Raw genomic sequence first — 27,201 nt, 5'->3', positions numbered from 1 at the left:
GGTTTCAAATCTCATTCTTGGTCTACTGGCCAACTGAAATACTCACTTGGGGTTCCGTGGCATTCTGTCTTAATGGAATGCAGCAAAATAAATGACAAACACGGGGAAAAAAACAAAAATCAGGAAATTTTAGGAATATCAACTGTTGCATTGTTTTCATTGCTAAGGAACCTATTTTCTTATCGATTTTTCTCATATCAAAGACTCTTAGAGCACATGTATTTTTATGTCCCACAGCAGCTAACAGTTTTTGTTGATTTGATGTATCTGTGATTATCACATGCCAACTCTGTATCTCCAACCTCTCATTTAAAACGTTCTTTTAATTTTTATTCCTCACTTTAAAACAGTTTCCTTGAGCTTGCCTTGTGACATTTGATTGGAAAATGTAAGATTAAATGAAGAATCTATTGCAATGAATTTCCTATTCTTCTACTTCTTATTATTTATAAAATCTTATTATGAATTCTTTATACTTAAAGTATCATTACTTTGATTGATTGGCCTTGGAATGGTTACCTAGACTTTTGCCAAGTGAAAACGTAGGTTTTGCTTTCCTGATGGAAATGGAAATTCACATTCTTATTTACCATTTACTCTCATTAACAATTAATATTCTTTCATGAAACTTACCTTACCATTCATATTTGCTCTTCTTTTATTCAATATTATTGTGTTATACCAAAAATGGCCTCACAACAACCCCATCCCTCACCCTGTGGTGGTTTGCTGCTCTGAAATTGATTTTAAGGAAAAGATAATTATTCGTGGTTATATTTAGTTAAAATTTTATGGACATAATAATTATAAACATATCACTAACTTGTAAATAACAGATTCATTAAATTATTGAGATTTATTTTATTTTTATTTAGCCTAATGCTTAGAAAAATATTCATTCATTATTCCATTGTTAGTAGAAAAAAAATTTCTGCTTCAATTCCCTTGGAACCAAACTACTTTTAATACAAAAAAAAGGAGAATTTTCATTAATTGTCCTGCTGAAAAGAGCCCACTATTGTGTAATCAAGGTGTGATTACAGAACATTTCAAAGAAGCTGAATATTGGAGGTTTCCTGGTAAACCCATGGAGACCCCTATGTTCATTCCATATCACCTTTGAAACTGGTTTATTTTCCCTAACACTTAAAATACATTTTCAAAGAAGCTTTGAAAATGACCAGGTAAAGCATCTTTCCTTAAAGAGAAAGTAATTCATTTCAAAGAACAATTGTGGCAAGGATTGTATTCACTTTTTCATGAAAGCTTTGCAGGCTCTTTTGGGGATTTAGCCAAATTTCACTGCACTGAGCAAGACTTTTTATAACTGTTGAAATTCTTCAAAGGTCTTTGAATGAGCTGCAGAGCCCTGTTGGACTGTAATAAATAGCCTTTTGTAATTCCACACTTACTTAAGTAGAGGCAATTGCTCGAAGCTTGTGTCATCTCTAAGTTAAATGAACCTTTTCTGATTGCTGCTTTTAGGCCCCTATTAAGTCATTCGTTCTGCTCTTTTAATATATGCCCCTCTTGTTGGCTGCATTTCAGCGGTTTCACCCCAGTGCACCAGCTGGAATCCCGTTACATTTGGGTAATGCTCATCAATATTTTAATATTAATAAATAATTAACAGAAATTGTTTTTCTTTTTACCTTAATAAATAATATTAAAATATAATAGGACACTGCAGAAAGAGACACATTTTATGGGCACTCCAATGCATCCACCTTCTCCTAAAATTTTTCTAGAACACCTTTTAATTCATGTCTTGAAGTACAATTTATCCATGCTTCCTCGTGTGCTTAATACAACTTACATTATTACTGAGGAGTAGTGACATGAATTATGTTACTTTAAGAAATTTTTAGGTATCAAAGAGTGATTTGTCAATGTGCTCATTTCCAAAATTTATAGATATATATCTCTAAATAAAGAATATATTCTTTAAATCTACCTTCCTGTACAGTACATCATGAAATAATTGTGATTTATTTTATCCTCATTGCTCTGTTTTTCAAATTTGTGATTTGAAAGAATAGTGGTTAACAGTTATATTGAATAAAGAATAAATCTACCTTAAGAATAGAGAAATGTTCAGAACTACAGTGAAACTTTATATAGGAGGAGTTTTCTATGGCAAAATGCTGGTGTATAAATTAAAATAGCAATTACTGGTGAACATCCCAATATCCCAGGACTAAGAGTTTTAATCTGGTGTCTCTTTTATGTACCTTAGATAATATGAACGATTCTCTTATTAAGAAGAAGAAGTTGATGACACAATAGGGTTTTATGGCTCAGACATTTGTGCAGTTTTAGTAAGTGGGCAGTTTTGCAGAAAAAAATGAAGAAATCAATAACAAGAAAAGTTAAAATAGTAGAAAGGTAATTTTTTTTGTAAGTTAATGGTCCTCTTTAATGCATTGGTGAGTAATATACATTTTTTTATTGACTGGTATTTAATAGAGAACAAATATTTGATTGTTAGCTTTTGCTATTCTGGACATAATCAGATATATGTGTCTTTGGAAAATACTGAAAGGAAACATGATGTACTTGGTAAAATTAAATGTATTATATTTTAATGAAAATATTTCTTTAAAGAAAATACAGATACAAGAAACAAATAGTGAAGATTAGGCGGGAATTAGTGAAGATTCATAAGGAGGTTTATGAATCACACAGTTAATCATCATCCTTCATGAAGTTTTTCTAAACTAAACTGAAGAATTCTGAACTCTCCCAGTATTAAAAGAATTAACTTGTGGTGTCACTGTGGACATGCTCACGGCTCTTTCAATTTATTTTTCTTTAGAATTTTTCTTTGGTCATGACTTAGGACTAGACAGATATTTCAACCATGTTACCTAGTAATATGGGTTTCAAAAAAAACATATCAAAATGCTTTTTAATTTCTGTTCTAAGGAGACATAACTTCCTAAGACCACAGGTTGAATTACTCACTGTTTTCTTCCCTAGTTCCAGATCGCTGATGTGGCAGCCTCATGAATCAGAATCACGCAATGAGTAGTCCAAAAGTCATGTATACCGAAATGTATAAACCTCAATAGTTAATAATGAACACCAGTCATTTATTTATAGAGAAAATACAAGGTTTTCTCTCATTTTAAATGTTACCTGAGGCATTAACTATATCTAATGAAATAATAGAAAAACAAATTACAATAGGAAGCAAAAAAAAAAAAAAAGTTAGGCTAAAAAAATAGTTTCTGTGTAAAGTGATCAAATTAGAGATGGGGCCTGTGTAGTTCACAAGTTGTATTCGTACCACACTTGGTCTTGCATGTCAAATCTACTGACAGACATGGAAGCGATTTGTTATTTTTATCTTCGCTGTTTATCTAGGCTGATTTTAAGCTACATTTACCATTATTCTGCAACTCAAATATGACCCATCCTTAGAATAAGGAAGTCAAAACTTCAAAATTCAACTCATAAAGGATCTGGTTTAGTTCATTTGTTTTTATTGGGACTTTCCTCTTTCTGAGTTTGGGAATTTCTAATGAACCTCTGAGGTATGTCTGTGGTTGGACAAGTTAAAGTAATAACAAAAAGAGCACAGTATTCTTTTCTAAGTGAGTCAAAGATTTAAAAAATTATCTCCATGGGAAAATATCATGCAGTAAATGTTTGAAAGACTTTTTCTTTGAATCAGACCTGCTTTTAAAAACATTAATCACTAATATTTTATTTTTGTACTACTCATTCCAATGTCCACTTAAGAATGTTTTTTTCCTCAGGTTTTTCCAGAAATGAATACTTCTATTAAATCCAGAAACGCTCTTGCATTTAAATTAGCACAATCATTCATAGCTTAATGTTCTCAATTGCACCCCCCCTTACTCTGATTTCCTCAACCTGTCATTCTCCAGAATTTCTTCTTTGGGTCCCAATTCACCATGTCTAGTTTACCCAGTTTGAATTTCTGAATTGGACTTCTTTATATAATATTCTTCCTCACCAAAAAAACTTGCATGCCAATCAGCTCCAATGTCGGAAAGCTATGAATTTTCTTTCTAGTTGTTCAGCCCAGCCTTAGTTCAAATCCTTGACAATTTTCATATGCATTGTGTGCTGTACTTTTCATCTCAGATTTTCCAGAACTTCAACTTTCTAAACATTTTGATGAATTATTGTTTTATAAAGCAAATAAAACATGAAGCCCCCTTCCTTCCAAATATCATTTCAAATCAATTTTCCTAAACTTGTTAACTAAAAAATATGCTTTAAAGGAAAGATATCAGAATCAATATTTTTAAAACGTTGATATCAGAAAATTTTTGAGGGCACGGGTTTGAGAAATTCGGAATTACACTAGAATACATAATTTTAAATTTATTATAGTATTAGTTAAGGCTTGTCATAACACTGAAAAATACATACCAGCTGTGTCAGTTTTTGCTGTCCTTTCAAAAGTACCTTGTAAAGACAGCTCCTTCGGTCATCTTTCTGCAACGTGCTTGCTGTGTTCCTATGTAGGATACCCAATTTATTCCTTTCCACTTGAAAAATCTTGTCTATTCATTATTCTTAGAAATCTGTTGCGAATATAATCCCCCCATAAAGGTATTTCTGAGCCCCTTAGAACACAGTTAATGAGCTCCTTCCTCTATTTTGATGTATGATATCGTTGTCTATTTTATTCTTATTTAGCTTCATGCATTGTGTGCACTGATATTAGCGGCTTACCAGTATGTCTTCCTACTAGATGATAAGCCCCCAAGAGTCTCTGGTAACTAGCATAGTGTCAACCTTATATATACCTTGTCATGCAGTTTGGTTGCCTTTGTAATTAAATATACAGTGTATTTTCTGGCTATTTCCTCTAAAAAATTCTGTTTTACTTTCTGATGTTAAAATAATAAAACTCCAACCATAATGCAAATCCTGTTTAGAGACTATTTTTAATAAAAATTACATCATTTATTTTCTAAAGTAAAAAGTAATTTTCTCAACCACATCAATAATTCTAAGAGAAAAACATTCTAAGATACACACATTGAAAATAAAATTTTGATGTAGGTTTTTCAATTCTGATTTTATAGAAAACTCTAAAACTTCAATTATTGACTTTTGAAGACCCCTTGATAATTTTAAAAAGTGGAGAATGCAGTAACAGTTTTAATCTCCTTTTCACCCAGCATGAAGCAATAAAAGAAAATAAAACAGTAATGATGAAAGACTTCATTTCACAAATGTTTATTGTATAGATTCATCAAGATGAGATTTTGTTTTTCACATGTTCAATTGCTTTTCACATTTTTCTAAATTTTAATATTAATGCTCTCCTTTTCTTTTTTCTTTTATTAGTATTTTTTGACAGAGAAAGAGAGAGAGTCAGAAAGAGAGACAGAAAGGGACAGACAGAAAGGGAGAGAAATAGGAAGCATCAATTTTTCGTTGTGTCACCTGAGTTGTTCATTGTTTTCTCATATATCCTTCTTTTAATATTATCCAATATCTTCAAAAAATCAAAACAATCTTCAAATTAGTTATAGTTAAAAAAATAGTTATTTCCTCCTGTGTTTCTCATTTACTTTCACATTACTGCTACACTCACATTTCTGCACTTCTGGTCACCATATGCATGTTTTTTCCCCACCCCAAGCAATTCTGTGACACCAGCTGGGTGTCCTACAGTTTCACTTATTTCTGATACTATCAGGATAAGGGTTCAGTCCCATGAGACTACAGCTTACTTCAGATACAACTCAAATAGCAGGTCCCCAGATTAATCACAGTTTCTGGCCAATTTGGTTACAAATAGTAGGTGGCCATGACCTCTATCTCAGGTTTGATTAATATGCTAAGCTAAAGCATATCACAGAACTCAGAGAAACACTCACTTTCACTTACCAGTTTAATAAAAGATATGATAAAGAATACAGATGCACAGTCAAATGTTGTGATATATATGTCAAACTCTGGGAGGTCCCAGAGGCAGGGAGCTTCCAACCCTATGAAGTTGGTGTGTATCACTCTCCCACTGTGTGGATATATCCAACCACCTGGTAGCTTATGGGACCTCATACTATTGAGATTCTTAAGGAGGCTTTATCACATATGCACTTCTCTTCTCTCAAAAGAGTAAGAGGCAGATTGCTGAAGATTTCAAGTTTGTAAGCATAATTTGGTGTTTCAGATGACCAGACTTCAAGTGTTCAATCCAGAACCAGGTGTATATTTCTACAGACCAATATATATTTTCTATTATTTTATATATGTGATATGTCTTTAAAAATCAATAGGCATAATTATCATAGCTTTCTAAATATAATGCTTCAATGTGAAAGAGACTAATATCAACAAATACCTATTTTTAAAACTTTTGCTCACTAAGAGTTAATTAATCTCTAAAATAAAAAAAATCATGTAGATAGGAAGTAATAAAAATGAGAAAAAATAAAGGTTTTTTTCTTAACTATCTTTGAAAAATGCAGTGTACTAGCAAACCTATCATAAAATATTGAGAACCCTTGAGAAGTTATATCCACAACATTAGTACATTTTAGAAAAAAATAATATTCCTTGAATTTGTTGAGCCATTCTACAATGTTTTTCTCTCTTTAGTTAAGTCCTTTGTTGGACCATTAGTGCTCTCAATATGGCAGTATTTTCAGAGTCCAGGGTTGCTGTGCATTGATCTACAAGGCAATGAGAACGATAGCTGGTTATCATCTATGTATTTGTGTGTGTGTGTGTGTGTGTGTGTGTGTGTGTTTTAGCCTAATGCTTTTTCTTTACACAGATGACACGATGCTGATGGAGGGTCTGTTTGTCTTTTATTCTTAATATAAGACAGTCAAATTTAACTACTCAAAATGTTCACATATTCATTTAGCTATGTATTACTTAGACTTATTTAAAGAATAATCCTTTTATATTTTTTAAGTGAGAGGAGGGGAGATAGAGAGACCCACTCCTGCACGCATCCCAACCGAGATCTACCCAGTAACCCCCATCTGGAGCCAATGCTCGAATCAACAGAGCTATCAACAATGCTCGAAACAACAGCCTCCATCTGAGGCTGATGTTCATACCAATCGAGCCACTGGCTGTGAGATGAGAAGAGGGAGGAATGGGAGAGGAAGGGGAAGAGAAGCAGATGGCTATTTCTTATGTGTGCCCTGACCGGGGACCAAACCCAGGACTTCCACATACCAGCAGATACCTATCCACTGAGTGAAACCAGCTATGACCTTATTTTAAAATATTCAATACTATTTTCTTTATTTCTGAAAATATGCATTTCATACTTTAAGTATTTGCCTGAGCCTAACTTTAGAAAAATGTTTTCCAGAGCTAGTATAAACAATTCACTTGGTAGTCTACCCTCTCAGAGAACTAGAGTTGTTAGAGAAGAAGTTCCTTACACCTTAAATCTTCTTAATATCTCAAAATTTCCAAAAAATGCAACTTAACTTTGTGAATTTTAGCATATATAAATATTATTTTCAAAGTTCTTCTTGGGAAAGTTCTCTCGTTGTTATATTGCAAAAAATCTGTTTTGATGGGATTTTATTACCCCGCATTCCCAACCAGTATGCTTATTTTCAACAACATCTCTTGTTTGTTGTCTTAATTCAGTAGTTGATAATTAAAATTTAAATAACTAACTATGAAATCCTGGGTAAAATCAGATAATATTTTATACAAATTTTTAATATAGATAATATACGTTAGCATAGATGGCTCCAAAGACTGAAAGAGGCAGTTTATCAATGTACCTATTGGAAATGTGGTGGTGAGAACAGGGTGATGGTCCAAGGTCAAGCCCACAGGAATGCAGAGCCTATTTAAGAGTAGAAGTAGACTTACCACCTTGTGAGTTTTTGTTTGTTGGTTGGTTTGATTTATATTTTCAATTACATTTTACTTTCAGTATTATTTTGTACAGCCTCGTGGTAGAGTGCCAGGTGGATACTGGGAAAATTGGGGAAACACTTTGTTGATTTTAAAGGGTTGCCAAGATAACAGGTCAGATCTGAATCATTCAGGGGTAGAGCTGCCACTTTCCAGCACTGGCCGGATGGAATGAACTCTAAATCTTAGTGTCATTCTCTGTGAAGATTCTGACAAAGGGCTTGCTGCCATCTAATTAGCTGCAGGAGTAGAGAGATGCAACTTATATGAGCACAGAAGAGGACTGATATCAACCCAGATTTCACTTGACAGATAATGATAAGAAAACTAGTCTGAAAAGGTTTCACTCTAAGATTGAATCATATGCTCAAAAAGGACAGAAAGAAGGAGGAAATCTTATATCATGTTGTTGTATTTAGAAACTAGACAAAATATATTCTAGTCTTTAGCAAGTAATCTTCTTATTAGCAAACTTTATAGATTGAAAAGGAACTCTGGTAAAAAAAATACTCTATATTTTTCTGTATTTTGAATGCTGTAGATATGTTAGTCAAAGGTTATTGAATTTACAATTAATTAATTAATATAATTCACTACATATAAAGTTACCTCAAGTAAAAAAGAGGTGTATATATATATATATATATATAAATTATATATATATATATATATAGTTTTTTTACTCAGAACTCAGTATGTCAGTGTGTTAATGATTTATTCTTATTTTCTATATTCTTCATGCTCTGGCATCTGGAGCTTGGCTGACTGAAGATAGACTGCCTCTCCCAAGACTAGAAAATTTTTCAAAATAGCAAAGACTGGCTGGGAGTGTTCTTTCCACGTGCAAAAAAATCCATCCAGTGCCTTCTCTATCTGAGTCTTACACAACAGTAGGTGATATTCCTCTGCCCTAATCATTCCAAGGCAAGTACCTGACAACGAAAGCTAGTCCCTGTACCTTAGAGTCTACTCAAATTATTTCAACTGGCCAATCCTCAGTCTACTTACCTGATCTTGCCTTGCCTTCCCCCCAAACCACAGTAAAGGTTCTTGCCCGTTTTCCCTTCTGCTCCTTCTCTCTCCTGACTGACCCGGGTGCTTCTCCTTGTGGTCCTCCAGGGTATGGCATTCCTCCTTCTCAGGAAAGCAGAGAGTAATAAACTACCTCCTCCATAGAAATAATCTAATCGGTGAGCCTCAGCAGACATGAATAATAATAAAACCTACATTTTACAATAATCACAGCTATAGAGTACCATATAAAGGTTTTCCAAACAACTAAAAATCCCCTTCTTGATAGAGCTAATGAGCTACCTAAGAAAATATCTGGCATGCACCCAATTTTTATGGACTTTTATTTTTGTCTCACTCTCCTCAAACCCAGAAACCAACAACATGTTCAGCCTCTAGCAGTTTTGATAAAACATACTTTTCACCTATTATGGTATTTAATATATAGATACCTCCACATATACAGGTTGACCAGTTGTTGGGTTCTTGTGTCTGTTCATTAACCCCATGGTTTTACTCAAATTACATCATTATTTACATACAAAACACTAACTGATAGGCTAACACCCTTATTTGGACCTCTTTCTACTTAGTACTGTTGAGGCCCAAGGAGAACAATTTTGTTCAGTTTTTGCTGGATCCTTTTATTTTTTACAAGAAAAAATATGTGATGGAAAAAATAATATCATAGTTGTGTCAGTGCAGAGTTTTACAAAGTATCACATATATACTCTATTTTGGTAGGATGAGTTTGGGGTCTGTGTTACAAGTAACAAATAACTTTAATAGAGGTACTAAAATTAGAAGCACACCTACAAACATACATACATACTCATCGCCTGTATGCATGCATCTGTATAATTCAAGTGTTGCCTCATGGTAACTTCACTCTCACTTATAAACATTCTTAGGTGAGTGAGAAATTAATTTACTCCTGAAGGAATAATTGTCTTTATAAGCATCACCTGTATGAGTGAGCAATTAACTCATCTTTGTTCTACAAATCATGAATTTTATAGTGCATTTCTCTTGATAAATATATGCCACAGCAAAAAATAATAATAATAATAAATATATATATATATATATATATATATATATATATAAAATGCATCTAAATATTATTGATCTTATGTGTGGAAACAAAAATTTTGGAAAATTTTGCTTAGGACATAGCTCGTACATGCCTGACCCATGTGGCTTGTATATGTCTAGCAATTCTATCCTAAGTGCAACAGAGTAGGTGAAGCAGGGAGGGAGGTCCTCTTTAAAAATCGTGTAGGTTGATACTTTCCTGAGGGAGGTATAAACCCCAAACTCCCAGAACAGGAAATCTGCAGAGTCTAGTCAAACATTTGGAAATCAAATTTTCTTAATTAGCTCAGAGCTATCCGATTTACTTACATGTAGAAATATTCATTGGTTTGGGGAAAAAATGAGAAAAGGGAGTATTCCAAAAAAGAGAACATTTAAGTGGGTCACTATATAAAATGTACAGTCTTTTGATTACCATGAAATTATCTTTCTGAGCAGACTTATTTCCATATTGCCTTGATGATAAAAAATTACTTATAACACATATGTATTCTTAAAGAACACACAGTCTTTTTAGAATTAATTTAAAAGATATAACTTATCTATGAGTCTGTCTCTATGTTGCTTGTTAATTTATTTTGTTCATTAGATTACACATATGAGTGAAATCATATGGTACTGAGAAAATAAATCTACTCTTTTAGGACAAAAAAACAAACAAACAACAAACCCAAAATGCAAAAGATACCACCTGAAAAAATTTTAAGTAAGATAAGAAAAAAGTTAAATTTATTTGACAATTACATGAATCCTTATATGCACACTACTCCGCAAAGTATACACCCCAAACCCATTATCTAATTTGAATTTAATTTAACCACTTGTATAATGAAAAAGAAGTTGTGTTTATTAATTATTTTTTAGTCTAGCTGTCTGAAGAATGAGGTGGAAACATGCTAATATGGATGTGTTTGCGTACTTCTGCAAACAAAATGCACACCAGCAGAGACTTACAGTTTCCAAAAGCAATCATGCCTGCAGAATTTCTATCCTGGCTGTAAAATTTGCCTTGTTCATGCTTGCTCTTACCAATATATTTCCCAACTTCTTTTTCTCCCCCCAAAATCCCCTCTTCCTCCACCCCATATTTCTTAAAAAATGTAAACATTTAGCTGCAATAAAAACCACTTTGTTCCTGACAAATAGAGATTCTTAAAAATATATGTAGAAAAGAAAAGGGAAATTGCAGAGGAAGATTACCTGCTGTTTAATTTTTGTGATGCCGATGGCATGACCTTTCAGTGGTGGCACAAAATTAATTTATCTAAATAACTTTGTAAAATACCTTTTCAGCTAGCCATGAATTTTGGAGCAATTATAGTTCTGAAGTCCACCCAAGTAAGAAAAATAGATCTATCTATCTATCTATCTATCTATCTATCTATCTATCTATCTATCTATCTATCATCTATTTGCAATTATGTAAATGTCATATAATAAACATTAGAGTTTTGAGAACTGAAGAAAATTAATGTTTACATGCACCACAAAAACTTTAGTATATTAGAAAAAAGTTGCCTTAAATTATTTTTTTAATTGCATATGTCAAGTCCAAAAAGAAAATTAGGTGAATACAAATATAGTAGTACTTGTTTCTTTTAAGAGTTTGACTTGCATTTCATTGTGTGTACTTAGCTTTCTGCATTTCTAAGAGCTGACAGAAAATCGTCTTCAGTCTACACAAGTAATTACTCCTGGACAGATTTTATAGGAAGACACTTCATTTCATCTAAGGTGTGGAAAATTCTAAATATTCATTCTCAAGCTTGTGAACTAAGCTTAAGTCACTTTGTGTTGAGTTTCATTTATAGAAAAGTAAATTAAATATATTGTTCAATATAAATTTATATTTATATTAAAACCTGAATTAAAAATGTGCTGATAGTTTCATAATCATTACTAATTAGGAATACAGTATAAGGTATCCTAAAACTGAATTATGGTGATAGTTGTATCACTCAGGAGAGTTACTAAAAACTATTTTATAGGATACAAAATATACCTCAATAAAGTTTTATATATATATAGTAGTATTAATATTTGCCAGTATTAAGAGGTAGTTAAATTAATTGTATGGCTCTGAATAAATTTGAACACTGTTTTATGTTTCATTTTTCTGTGTTCCATATTTCTTTTTCTATTTTTAGTCTTGTTTATTGAAAAAAAACTATGATAAATTATTATATATAATTATAGGTAATATTACTTTATAAAATATTACTGGCATGATCTTTCAGGTTTTTGGGGGAACTAAAAACCAATAAGCCAAAGATAATTATTATCTACATTGCACAGTCTGTGGTTTAGCTTCAGAAACATGCTTTTCAAGTTAAATTTTCTTCAAAATGCACCTAGCTTTAAAAAAAAAAACTAGGGAAAAATGCTAATGGAAAGGCAAACTTGAGGTTTGAGAAGTCCGGCGGTGCATTCTCCAAAAATAACTGGGTTTTCCTACCCCTGTAATGTTCTAGGGCAGTGGTCCCCAACCTTTTTTGGGCCACGGACTGATTTAATGTCAGAAAATATTTTCACGGACCGGCCTTTACGGTGGGACGGATAAATGTTTCACGTGACCGAGACAAGCATCAAGAGTGAGTCTAAGACGGATGTAACAGAGGAAATCTAGTCATTTTTTTAAAAATAAAACATTGTTCAGACTTAAATATAAATAAAACGAAAATAATGTAAGTTATTTATTCTTTCTCTGCGGACCGGTACCAAATGGCCCACGGACCAGTCCTGGTCTGTGCCTAGGGTTTGGGGACCACTGTTCTAGGGGATTTGCAGTTGGTTTTCATATGAGTAGGTATACATCTATGTATACATATTGATTTCCCTGATGACTAAAGTTTATACTTTCATTCTTTGTTAACTTGACTGTCAAATTGATTTTTTGGATATAATGGCTTGGTTTAATTCTATAAAAGGATCCTGAAATATGAGTCCTATAACAACAGACAATTAAGCCCTAAACCATGTATAAAATTTGCAAATGGGTATATTTGGAATGAATATACCATTAACATTTGTGTGTAATATAAAACACCCAATGCAAAGGCAGATACACATAACCAATATATTGTTTGTGTTGTCTTCATTCATTAATTTTTAAAAAATGTATAGAGACAGGTTAGAAAATATTTTTAACTCTTCAGTCTTGGTTAATTCTCCACTAGTTCTAGTGAAGGGTGGATAATTAAATCAGGTAAGAAAAATTTTAACCCAAGTATAATGGTTAAAAAACAACAGCAGAAACTCATAGCATTTGAGCTTATAATAAGGAAGTGACTACAAGAACTGTCAACACAGAAGGCTAATTGTGAAAAAATTTTCCATCGCATTTCAAGAAAAGTCAGCAGTGTTTTACAGGAAACAATCAAGTGATTATAGAAAAAAAATGCAACCAAAGAATTTATTCAGTTAACATGTATAATTTAACAAAATAACATGTTCAAAATCACTTTTGAAGAAGAATTAAAAGGCTCTCATAGACTACAAATTGCTAACTACCAATGTTCATTTAAGAAAACAATGAAGAACATTGAGGACAAACTATCCCCAAAGTGGCTGCTGCAGAAACGGACATCTGTGTCAGCCTTCCTGCTAACTTTTAAATCTTAAATCAAAACATCTTTAATCCAAATATAAGTAGTAGAGACTTTCTCATATTTATATATTGAAATATGAATGCAAAATTATAAAAATATAACATTTTTTGAAATTTGAACCTAAATTCTTTAAACCTTATGAAATTTCAAAATAAGAAAAATTATATACACATAGTTGATATTAAAAAAAAACTGATGAAATGTAAAACCTGAATGTACTAATTTTTATAATCCCAGACTGGAAGACATATTTATATGTATGCACATATATATTTACTATCACATATATGTATGTATACCTGTACAATGTACATATACACACATCCTATGTATATCTCAATACTTATTATTTTATATATTAGTCATATATTCTTTTATTTAATGCTTAAAGCAATCTTTAAATATGAGAATTGTTTTTCTGATCTCACAGAAAAGGAAACAGATAATAAATAGTTGTGTCCCATTAATTTTCTTTTTCTTTCTTTTTTATTTTTATTTTTTAAGTGAGAGGAGGGGAGATGGAGAGACAGACTCCCACATGGACCTGGACTAGGATTCACGCTCCAATCAACTGAACTATCCTCAGTACCCAGGACTGATGCTGGAATCAAGCCACTGGCTGTGGGAGGGAAAGAGAGAGAGAAGAGGGAGAGGGTGAGGGAAAGAAGCAAATGGTCGCTTCTCCTGTGTGCCCTGACCAGGAATTGAACCCGGGGTGATGTTCTATCTACTGAGCCAACCAACTAGGGACCATTCATTTTCACATAGCTCTTTCATTTGAATTTCTCTATTCACACGTCAGTACCCTATATAAATATAAATAATGAGATAATTTCAATTTTAATTTCACAGAAGAGAAAAAATGATAAATTTGTAAAGAAAAAAATAATAATTAGCTTTTAATTTCCTACACTTTCTTTTTTCTATTATCCTACTAGAATAAAAAAGTATTCAGGAAATATTCAATTGTAAAGCTGAGTCAGCATAATTTTGTATTTCATTTTACAGAGCAACAATTCTAATTAGACTTATAGCTCTTCTTATTCCTCAAATAATAATGTCACAAATATCTATTTAGATGTTTCTTTTCAGAGATCTTTAATTCCTTAGTAAAAATTATTAAAGTAAATATTATAAATGATTTTACTCTGGAAGAGTTTGTGTGTCTATTACTTGATGGGCACAGTGGAAGGTACAATGGTTAAAACAGCGTAAAAGGGAGATAGAGAGCCAGCCTTTGTGGAGACTGAACCCAGTCTCATTACTAGAGTTGTATTTCTTTGAAGATTACTGAGAGCTTATGTTCCCCTAAGTGCATATGGAACTTATCATCTCAGCTAAACATTAAATGATTTGAAGTATTTTAACCCATCCAGGATACTACACGGGCATATTTTGTTCGTGTCCCAACATATTTATTTGGAATTTACAATTGTAGGGCAACTTTTCTATTTTAAGCCGCCAGCATCTCACTGTACTTGACGGAGGGCTTTCTTTGATCACCAGGGTCAGCTCTGTTCAGGGACTTCAGACTAGAAGGTCTAAATGTTAATACCCCTTCAAATACTTCTCATTTTTGAAACAACCTTCAGTCGAAACTGAGGAGGAGTCAATGTATGACTACCCAAACTTTCTCTTCTCTTGAGTGAGAAAACTCTGAAGCAGATGTTCTACACTGGCTCTCACTGTTCAGAAGCGAAATTAAATTCCAGTGTTCTACAGGTTGACTTGACCGATATCTCTCCTTTCATTGGTGCCTTCCTTTTCCTGTTTCATATTCATACACCACTACCCTGTGTTTCTTGGTATCATTTTCCCAATACAAAATCTGCACTTAAATCCTCATCTCAATCTCCACTACTGAAAGCATGTAAACAAAAACACCTTGGGTCTGTGAAGATACTTTGGTATATTGATGAGAGTTGAGACCAACTTGAACTCTGTTTTGATGTTCAAGACCCTGAAACAATTTATGTCTACCCTAGTTAGTAGCCAGCTGTGTCATTAAGAAGTGTTAGTATCCATTGGACTTGAGTTTAGGGTAAACAAGCAGCTACACAAATACACACATTCACACAAGAGCTAATATGCACACATATGTGTCCCTAACCTGACATCATCAATTCCTCACATACCTTCTTGAGAGTTGTAAGATGTAACAAAGATAATATTATAAAATATTTGAGTAATAGGACTACAGCTGCTTTAATGGGATGAAAAGATAATGTGTGGTATTATAGTGAGGTTAGTGGCATCACTTTTGTTCAAAAAGCCTTGTTTCCTTGTCTTTTTTAAGCAGGGATGACTTCTGAACAAAGTGGCTATTTTTTTAAATACTTTTCTATGCTTAGAATATGGCATTTTCAGGTTAGAGAAGCAGAGGTGTTTATTCCTTGCCCCTTTTTTTGGAAGTCCCAGGGAACTACCAAGATGTATCATGACAATGAGCCTTCAAACAAGAAGCAGACATCCCAATGCAGACCAGAACCATGACATTTTTTAAAAGTGATATACAAAGAACAGAGCCTCTGTGATGCGCTGAGCTTTCTGTTCACTTTCAGTTGGTAATGCCTAGTGAACAACAGTACAAAACAGCAAGTTTCTGTTCCTGGGTGAAAGAAAAAAAAAGTAGCACTGCGGTCCTTCACTCCCTTTTCTGATGTTGGGACACTGTGGAGCAGTAGTAGAGAAATGAAAAAGTTGATACTCAGGTGGTCACGATTGCATTGTATTTGTCGAGTTCCACCGTCTTCTGTGCTCTTAGTCTTTGGACTAGGCACTTGGTCTCTGTACGCACTGACCCCTTGTTCAGAGGATTCTGCAGGTCTTTGTACAACGGGGTCCCAGCCTGAGCTGTTTAAAAAAACCTTCAAGATATATCTGGTCCCAACTCTTTGCAGTTCTCTTTTGAATGTGGTATATTTTGTCCTATTTTGTGATTTTAGTTGTCATCTCCCGAGCAATTGAAAATTATTTTACTAAACATTTTATATATGAATGCATAGCTGTATGTGTGTATGTAGAGTGTATATATTAGTACACATTTTAGCTTACAGTTTGGAAATTCATTTTTATTAAGTTCTTTTATTGCCTTAATAAACTCGTTTATAATATATAGTGTTATATAAAATACCTCCATCACAATAATTAGATTAAATGATGATCTAACTTTTAAAGTTAAATGCTTATACACTGAATGAATAAAACCATGTCATGACACCTTCTCCATCTTAGACCTGTCAAAACCTTACAGATTGAAATTTTGTTCTACGGTGGGATAACATGTTACAGAATCCCACCAGAAGAAGCCTTGACTAGGATTTTAAGGGAAGTAAATCATATATGTGAATAAGTATTTCCTGTCAATTCACTTGGTGAGTAAAAATGAGAGCCCAGTAGAAATCAGAAAATGAGGCTTAGCCAAGCAAGTTCCCTCTGTGAGAGGCTCACTCACAGCAGGGAGATGTGGCCAGCAGACGTCGCCACAAGAGACACCTGTCAGGTAAGAATTGAGATGGTAGGTTTGCATAGAAATCCTTTCTATTTCTTACTTCCTCAGTTTCCACTTGCTGCTATAAAAAGCTTCTAAAATAGCATGACCATTTCACGATTATCACTCCCAAAGTTTCATTTTGTGAGGTAAGGCTGACGTTAGAAAGAGATGCAGAAATATGTAGGCACGTCTTCAGGTGCCCTACATAAAATGAGGAAAAAATATTGTCTTATCATATCTATCAATATCAGTTTAAAAATGATCTTGAAGAAATTATGAATAAGCAAAGCATTCTTTAATTAAAGATTAAATTAAATTTTAAAAAGGAAAAGGCAATTTATTTTTTAGAAGATGAGTATTTGCATGTTACTTAACTTTGTAAGTCTTTACCCTTGGAAAGACTTGAAACTAATTTTAAAATGTTTGATTTTAAGAATAAACATAAGCATTCTGTAAAGCCAGCCGCCAGGGCCACCATCAAAGCAGCCTCCTGGCCCATGCAGGTTCGCATTGGATTCGGACAATCGATAAAGAAACAACGGAGCCACAAACTGGTGGGCCATAGTCTTTAATCCTAGCTTGCACCCGGTGGGCAAGTAAAAACACACACTGGGCTCCAAAACCCACTCACATTCAGTGCTCACAAAGCCACTGACTTATCCGAGTTTCCTAGAATCAAAAGTTTCTAGCTCACCAGCCTTATTCTCCTCAGTTCCCCATCTCCTTCCTTATCCCAGATACAAACTCTGCACAAACTGGCATCTCACTCAGCACTCCGCCATCTTGGCTGCTTCTCCTGGCCACATGGCCTCTTTCTGCTGCTCTCTGCTCTGCTCCCTCATGCTATATCATCCCAGGAACCAAGAGCCCAAGCTCCTGCTCCGTCCCCATTTTATAGTGTAGAAATCCAAACCCTTAATCCAATATACAAAATAGGGAAGTCTCTAATACAAAGTCACTTCTTTGAGGCATGATTGGATTGTACCACCCCACATCAAAAAAGGGTAGGAAAGGCTTAATCCCAAAACCAAGCCCCAGGCTACAAGGATTCTGCCTGCCTTTAGCCCACCCCAACACACATTAATATCACCTGGGCAACAGCCTCCTCGTGGGCAGCATAATCTTTAACAAAGTGAGCATAATACATTTTATCTGCCCAACACATTCCATGTTAGGAATTCTATTTAGTGCTAGAGACTTTTAATCAAATTAGAAAGTTCCAAAAAGAAGAACTGACACCACTTTTACACTGTCTAAAAGACGAGAATAGCTGAGTGACACAATATTTGAGAGGATCACATATTTTTTTAATCAGGATGCATTTTCAATCAAAATATCCTTTTATGCATCAGTTTCAGGCAGGCACATCCTTGGTTCTTGTTGTGGTTTAAGCCGATTTTCTGAATACTTCCCTTTAAGATATATTGCCAGTACAAAATGAGATAACACAACCTCTTCTGAGAGTCAAATGTTAAGTTATTCTATTTGTTTTATTTATGATATAAGGTAACTGTCTCATTCATCAAGAATAATGCTAACCACAACCTTTAGGAGATAAAGAATAAGTCATTCAAATGAATGACTATAAAGTGAATAGATGTGCCAAAGGATGATTCACTTGATTTAAAACACATTTGTAGAACAAAATTTGGAACTGTGCACATGTTAATTTTCTCTTTTGTGATTTCTCTTCTTCTTGGTAGGTTGGCAGTCAAAACCAACATCTCGGCAGTGCCAACTTTCACAAAGTGGTTAGCGCATTCCTTGAAGTGGCACATATGCCAATGAATCAGCTTTTTGCATTTAGAGAAGATAAAAAGTCTGTGCTAGCTATGAATAAAATCTGTTGTAGAGTTGGTTTTTTAAAAAAAAAATTCGAAATACAGAAGATGGAGCCTATGCTTGAGAGTGACAGAGGGACTGTCAGAATTTGCCAATAAATTCCATCTGCTACAGGGCCATTGAAGCCCAAATCAGTTTCCGTGTCCTCTTCAAGTTCTAGGTCAGGACAAAACTCTAAGCTGTCAAGGGTCTTCTCTTAGTATTTATAGAACCTCGGCGGGATTCAGTCGGTTCGCACCAGGTTAGCAGAACTGATACCTATTTTTTTCTTGAGTCTGGTGAACTGGTTGTTAAAATGGCACTTGTCATCGGGTTCTCTCTAAGGTGGGAGCTTGGACAGCTACCCAATGTGGAAGTCACAAGTTTACCTTCCTCATTCTTTTTGAACATTTATCTGCACAACAGCGTGTTCTATGTACCCGTAGTAATATTCATTCCGTCTGTAGGGAAAAACATTGCAAGAAAGGGTGCCAATCGAGAAGCAATATAGAAATATCTTAAATAACAGTTTTATTGTTTTTCAGGTATTATTTAATTTTTTGTTAATATTTTAAAAAGCTTTCTTATAATATAATCTAGTTTTGTGTACCTCTTTTACTGTTCTCATTTAAGTATTAAATGTATTAAATGTATGAAATAATAAACTACCTTTTGGTTTATCTATTTTTTTGGTTTAAAACAGTCATTAGGGCAGAAAACTGGTTGTTAAACTATTTGGTTTTTTTTTTTTTGGTTTTTTTTTTTTTTTTCATTTTTCTGAAGCTGGAAACAGGGAGAGACAGTCAGACAGACTCCCGCATGCGCCCGACCGGGATCCACCCGGCACGCCCACCAGGGGGCGACGCTCTGCCCACCAGGGGGCGATGCTCTGCCCATCCTGGGGGTCGCCATATTGCGACCAGAGCCATTCTAGCGCCTGGGGCAGAGGCCACAGAGCCATCCCCAGCGCCCGGGCCATCTTTGCTCCAATGGAGCCTCGGCTGCGGGAGGGGAAGAGAGAGACAGAGAGGAAAGCGCGGCGGAGGGGTGGAGAAGCAAATGGGCGCTTCTCCTGTGTGCCCTGGCCGGGAATCGAACCCGGGTCCTCCGCACGCTAGGCCGACGCTCTACCGCTGAGCCAACCGGCCAGGGCTGTTAAACTATTTGAATAGCAACACTATTTTGTCTTCTTACCTGCAGAATCCACCGGGACTGACTGATTCTAAAAACCTTGAGTGAGCAAAAGTTGGTCTCTGTTTGATCTGAGCCTTTCCGATCAGATTGATTGTTATGAAAAAAACTTGTGGTAGCATTTTCTTCCTTACTTCTATGTGTCATAAGGATTTAGAAAAACAAAAAAACCTTCTAGATAACTTTCCTAGGTTAAAAGTGAATTGTGGAGAATTGGCCATAGAAACAATGGACTTGATTCTAAAGCCCACCTCAGACTCTTAATTCTTCAAGTGTCAAATAATTAAAAACTGTTTTGTTTTGTTTTTCAAAGTATGTGATTAGGGTTGACCAGGATATGAAAAATTTGCATAAAAATTATTTCCAGTCAACATTTTGCTAGTTATCAATTTCAGTATTTTCTTTCTTTCTTTAATATTGCAGTACTTTGTATAATAAACTAAGCAGAGGTACATTAACTAGAGTAAACTTAACTTGTGAACAGATTTCCCCTAAACATTCTGACTTTGTCAGATCACATAGGTACAGATTACTGAACAAGAGAAAACCCTTGAGGACAGTATTCAGAAGACGCCACGTGTCTCCTTGACAAGATATACTAACATCTCAACCCACCCTTCCTCTTATCTCATGAACCAAATATGTGAACAGCTAACATAAGAGGGTTTGCAAATATAAGACTGTAACTGTATCAGCAGAGAATCTGCCTGCCTTGAAACATTTTGTGCATAACTGTATAGACAGAAAACTTGACTACCCTGAAATATTTATTTTCAGACTGTTTAAGAAAGGATGCAATAAAATTTCCAAATTGCTTTCTTAATTTCTTGGTGGTGTTTTTAATTTCTTACTTTAACCTCAATAGTGAGTTGCAGAAGTTTTGCTTAGGTGCATAAAGAAGACGAGAAACAGTTGTAACAATCTGAGAAAGCAAATCACAATTTTTTTGCCCTATGGCATAGTAATTTCTTAATTCTTATCCTACTCATTTTACAAGCTGTTTCAGGCTAAGTGTGCCAGTAGATTCATATATATATATATTTATTATTATATAATATATAATATATAATACAATATAAATATATTATATATAACATATTATATATAATATATAAATATATTATTATTCATATATATTATTTTTATATATATAAATAATAAGTGAGAGGTGGGTAGGTAGAGAGATAGACTTCTGCATCACCACTACCAGGTTCCACCCGGGAAGCCCACTAGGGGGTGATGCTCTGCCCAAAAGAAGGTTACTCTGTTGCTCAGCAACTGAGTTCTTTTTAGTGCCTGAAGTGGAGGCCATCGAGTCATCCTCAGTGCCTGGGGCCAACTTGCTCTAATCCATTCAAGCCATGGCTGTGGGAGGGGAAAAGACCAAGAAAGAGAAGGAAGAAGGGGTACGGTGGAGAAGCAGATGGGCACTTCTTCTGTGTGCCCTGACTGGGAGCCAAACCCAGGACTTACACATGCCGGGCTCTACTGCTGAGCCAACCTACCACAGCTAATTCACTCATGTTTATTTTCTTTCTTTCTTGTGTTGACATGAATAGTTTTCTTATTTATTTTCTTTTTTTATTTATCAAGAGAGAGAGTAACAGAGACAGACAGACAGGAAGAGAGAGATGAGAAGCATCAATTTCTCATTGTGGCACCTTAGTTGTTCATTGATTGTTTTCTCATCTGTGTCTTGACTGGGGGTTCCAGCAAAATTAGTATCCCCTTGTTCAAGCCAGCGGCCTTAGGCTTAAGCCAGAGACCTTGGGCTTCAAACCAGCGACCTTTGGGTTTAAACCAGCAACTATGGGGTCATGTCTATGATCCCATGCTCAAGCCAGGTACCCTGTGCTCAAGCTTAAGCCTGCGCTGAAGTCAGCAACCTCGGGGTTTCGAACCTGGGTCCTTACTATTCCAGGTTGATGCTTTATCCACTGCACCACTACCTGGTCAGGCTTTTAATTCTTTCTACAACTAATATTAGTTATTCATTTCATTTCTTTTTACTATTCCTTTAATTCTCAATAGCCTTGTCAGTAATTTGCTAAACTGTATTTTTCTTCCCTCAGTGGTATGCTTCAATAGAAGAGAAAGTGTTGGTTAAGAATACAGACACTACTGTGAGATTATTTGAATTCAAATCATGATTCAGCAACAACTGTATGAATTTAGGTCTGTTATTTCATACCCTTGTTTTAGCTCCAGTTGAAAAATGTACAAAGTAATAGTTTCTAACTTACAGGCTCTTTTTCTTAATGAAGATTGCCTTAAATGATATATAGAATACAATTAGCACAGTGCCTGCCACATGGTTGGTACTGAGATACTGGCAATCTGGCCTATGTCCCAAATTTATTCTTAATTGTCTCAAATGATACCATCCACCAAAACAAACAACTGCAGTAGCTTTTGTATGCTAATCTAATTAGGTAAAATCTCTAGTATTTAAATGCTTTGTTTACCCTTCTCTTCCAAATTTTTTTTTCACTAAAAATAAAAAGAAACATCCAAAACTGCTTGTTTGGATAAAGACCACACTAGCCACAATGAAGGAGAAAAATTAGGGGCATGCCTGGATCATGTCCTCAAAAAAACTTAGAGTATAGTAGGAAAGATTAAAAACATATAAAATATCATTTTAGTGTAAATTAGACAAGCACCATAAGGAATATTAATGACTGATAATGTAGTGTCATGGAAGGTCAGATAAAAGCACAATTCCACCTGACTGAGAAGAATTAGAAAAAATATATAACAGAGGTGCTAGCATTTAAACTAAGACTTGCAGAAAGGCCCTGGCCAATTTGCTCAGTGGTAGAGCATTGGCCTGGCATGTGAGAGTCATGGGTTCGATTCCCGGCCTGGGCACAAAGGAGAAGCGCCCATCTGCTTCTCCACCCTTCCCCTTCTCCTTCCTCTCTGTCTCTCTATTCCTCTCCCGCAGCCAAGGCTCCATTGGAGCAGAGTTTGCCCGGGCGCTGAGGATGGCTCTGATTGCGGCAGAGCGATGCCCCAGATGGGCAGAGCATTGCCCCCTGGTGGGCATGCTGGGTGGATTCTGGTTGGGCGCATGTGGGAGTCGGTCTGACTGCCTCCCCATTTACAACTTCAGAAAAATACAAAAAAAAATTGTAAACTAAGACATACATATATGTATCCATATATGGATACATAAATATTGAGTAAGTATATTTTAGTTGAAGGTCACCAAATCTGCAAAATTCTGCTGAACAAAAAAGAGTTAGATTCATCTTTTTAACAGAGTAAAGGAGATGATGGTTTTAAATTTGTGTGATGCTTACTTGTGAAGGGTTTTAATTTCCAGGCTAAATTGTCTGACTTATTTTTCTGCATATTATACAGGACCATTAAAGCTTCAAATCAGGTAAGTGATGTGATCTAAACTGTATTCAATAAGATTGATCCTGCAATGGTTTCATCGAAGTTGAAGAGACATGAGCAAGCCTTTGAGGAGTGACAGCATCTGAAAGGAGCAGTGACAGAACTACAAACATTTCTATGGATGTCTCAAGGGCAGCTTGCATACTCTAGTTGGAAATGAAAAACTTCCTGCAGAAAGTAAATCATGAACCAGTTTATAAGAGATAAGAAATGAACAGGCAGAAAAGGGAAACAGTGGAGTTTTCTGTAAGTAGAAATAGCTAAAATGGTTTAAATGACATGAAACACTAGGTAGTTTACGATTACAAGGAAATATATTCATAAAGCATAGACTGGAAAGGCATAGAGCAGGTCATGGAGAGCTTTGTAAGCCATAGTAAAGCACTTGGACTTAAGGTGCTTAATAAAACAAATGAGGTGAAGGAGCAACCCCAGACTAGTGGTTACTGTAATAGTCCAGAGGAGAGTTGATGGAAACCTCAAGTTAGAAATATCAGCAAAGACAAAAGATGTCAAGAAATAGGAGAAGCCCTGGCCGGTTGGCTCAGTGGTAGAGCGTCGGCCTGGCGTGCAAAAGTCCCGGGTTCGATTCCCGGCCAGGGCACACAGGAGAAGCGCCTATCTGCTTCTCCACCCCTCCCCCTCTCCTTCCTCTCTGTCTCTCTCTTCCCCTCCTGCAGCCGAGGCTCCATTGGAGCAAAGTTTGCCCGGGTGCTGAGGATGGCTCTGTGGCCTCTGCCTCAGGCGCTAGACTGGCTCTGGTCACGACAGAGCGACGGCCCAGATGGGCAGAGCATTGCCCCCCGGTCGGGCGCATGCGGGATTCTGTCTGACTGCCTCCCCATTTCCAGCTTCAGAAAAAAAATAAATAAATAAGAAATAGGAGAGAGTTTGTGTTGGTGGAATCAAGGCATAATTGACTATATGTCCATTTGATAGATGTTTATTTAACACCCACTACATTTTAAGCAATGAGGAACTACATCAACAATACATCAGTGAACAAAAGTGGGCAAAATTTTTCTGTCCTCATAATACTTATATGTCGGAGGAAGATTAAGATAAAGAACAAAAGAGAATAAGATTTCCTAAGTGATATTTGGATACAATTATTTTCTAGTTAAAATATGATTTTCAATTCCAAACCTCACTTCTCTTATGCTCTGTAAGTATCTCTTGCTTTTCCCCAGATCATATCTTTGACCCTATATTTTTTTAATTCCATATTCTATATTTACTCATTTTTCTTCAACTCACATGTTTCCAAAATATATAACTCATATTTTTCTTTCCTAAGAAGCAAACTTTGTCAGTTGCTTACTTTATGTGACCATATGAGCAACCCACATGTTCCTCATCAATTCTAAAGTGCCCCACATTATCTTATTACATGATTGTCTTTTTTTTTTTTTTGTTTCTGATCTTAACCAATGGCTTCATTGTCCTTTATTACACACATGTTTAAATTATTTTCTTGTTCCAGAGAGTTGCAATTCTTTCTGTTCTTCAGTTCAAACCTGGTCAATTCATACATCCTGGTTTTAATCTCTGAAAGGTCATTTCTCTTTTTCTCAGCTTCAGTTTAGACTTGATTATCTCTCTTTTGGATTATTGTTAGCTTGTTAACTTGTGTCCCTTGCGACTTCATTTATTTCCCTAAATCAAAGGTTCCACCATCAAGTCACTCTTCTACACAATATTCTGTATGATTTTTCACCCATCCCATCCCAATCTATTTATAATCAAGTATACTACATATATAATGAAGAAAAATTTATCCTGTGTGCTTGATAAGAGAAGAGGTTGTATGGAAGTCTCTGCAGGGAGATGGACTTTCTATGTCAAAGAGAGGTAGAAGGCAGGGAGTGTCGAGTAGATTGTGAGACTGACTCTGTTTAGGCTTCCATTCTCTCCTATTTATTAGTATTGTCCTGAGTTGGTTCAAGAAATAAAAAGGCTCAATATTTGTATGTAGTCCCCTAACCTGAGGAGCACAAATTCTGTTGTTGATTTTTTTTTTTAATTGGCAGTATCCTTGCTCTGCAGATAGTCACGTGAGGTTGTTGCCATATAAAAATTCCAAAAGCCAGTGTAAAAGCTGAGCTATAGATACTATATCTTCTCATGTGCCTATAGCTCTTTTGTTTAAGTTCTGTATCCTTGACTAAGTATGTCTGAAAATATAAGTGAATGAGGATATGTTCACATAAGTCAAACTGAACCTCCCTTGAATAGTGCAACCTTTTCCAGCCCAGACCCCTCACTCAGCCTTCCCTTGCCTTATGAATGGGTATGCCCAAAGAGACAATTATCCCCTTCCCCCGGCCTCCCTGCTTCATTTCCCAGTCGTTAATGTCTCTGTTCCTTTTTCCACCTATTAAATTCTTCTTTACTTTTTTATTGTCTGCTTAGGACCCCACATCATCAGTAAAATCTTCCTCAGTTCTCAAACTGAAAATAATCACTATGTTTTCCTTATTCTGAACAATTTAGATGATTAAAACTGTAATTACTTGACTGAATGTTGAATTAATTATAAATCTTTGTGGGCAGTAAGCATGTATTAATTATGATTATATCCTTCGCACAGTAATAACACAGTGCTGGTTGCATAATACTATTTAAGAAATATCTGACAAATTAGTTAAACAAATATAATATTTAATTCTTTAAAATAGTTACTTTATGAAATAAATTTTATGAGAAAAAATTAAAAACAGTAAAGAATAGTCAAAATTAAAAAAATATATATATAAGGTCTACCGGAAAGTTCTGTTCGTTTTTGGAATAAAACAAAATACAAATTTTTCTTACCATCAATAAGTTTTATTAAATAATATAATTGCCATTATTATTAATGATTTCTTGCCAGCATGAGGGCAATTTGTATATCCCATTTTTGAAAAAGTGTTTTATCTTTTGATGTGAAAAATTGAACCAGTGCTTGTTTGATATCCTCTTCATTTTTGAATTTTTTGCCCTTCAAAAAATTTTGTAAGGACAAAAACAAGTGATAATCGGAGGGTGCTACGTCCAGGGAATATAGTGGATATGACAGACATGCTTCTGTAGCATTTCTTCCTTGTTGAAAAATGTAAAAATTACAGTGGCGTAAATGAACTTTATCAGTAGCCATGGATCGCTTCACACATAAGACTAATGTGAATCAACTTTGTTTTAGTTAATTTGCTACATCAGTATGTATATATTAAGTGATAAAAATAGAGAGGCACACATGAGCCAAATAAACATGTGCTTACGTGTCAAAACTTGTTGTGATAAAAACGAACAGAACTTGACCATATATATCCATATATATATATATATCTATATATATATATATATCTATATATATATATATATATATATATATATCAACACTAGGTAATACATATTTGGGGGTATGGCCAATTCCATTATTGACTCACTCAGCATTACTTTTCAACAAATTTGGGGCTTAATCAAATACAAATGGATGTTGTAATCCTTCTAAATTAAATGGGTTCAGGATATATTCATAAAATAATGACAATCTTTTAAATTTTAATAAAATCTGGAAAAATGTTTTGCTTTTTGAGGCCAAAATAGTACTAGTATATGTAAATCTTGTTTTAATAGAGCTTAATCATCTTCTGTTTCTACACATTCAATAAGAGTGGCTTCAAGTCAGGGAGTTTTTCTGGGCTCAAATTA

General features: G+C 34.8%; 1 protein-coding gene across 2 annotated transcripts in view; it reads right to left on the bottom strand.

Moving 5' to 3' along the window:
• EPHA3 (EPH receptor A3) overlaps nt 1-27,201 on the bottom strand; it is a 396,391-nt gene that overhangs the window by 92,301 nt on the left and 276,889 nt on the right. The window lies entirely within an intron of this gene.

Source organism: Saccopteryx leptura, chromosome 8 (genome assembly GCF_036850995.1).
Source record: "Saccopteryx leptura isolate mSacLep1 chromosome 8, mSacLep1_pri_phased_curated, whole genome shotgun sequence".
In the NCBI taxonomy this organism is placed as follows: Eukaryota; Metazoa; Chordata; class Mammalia; order Chiroptera; family Emballonuridae; genus Saccopteryx; species Saccopteryx leptura.
This window is presented reverse-complemented; position numbering and strand designations above follow the sequence as displayed.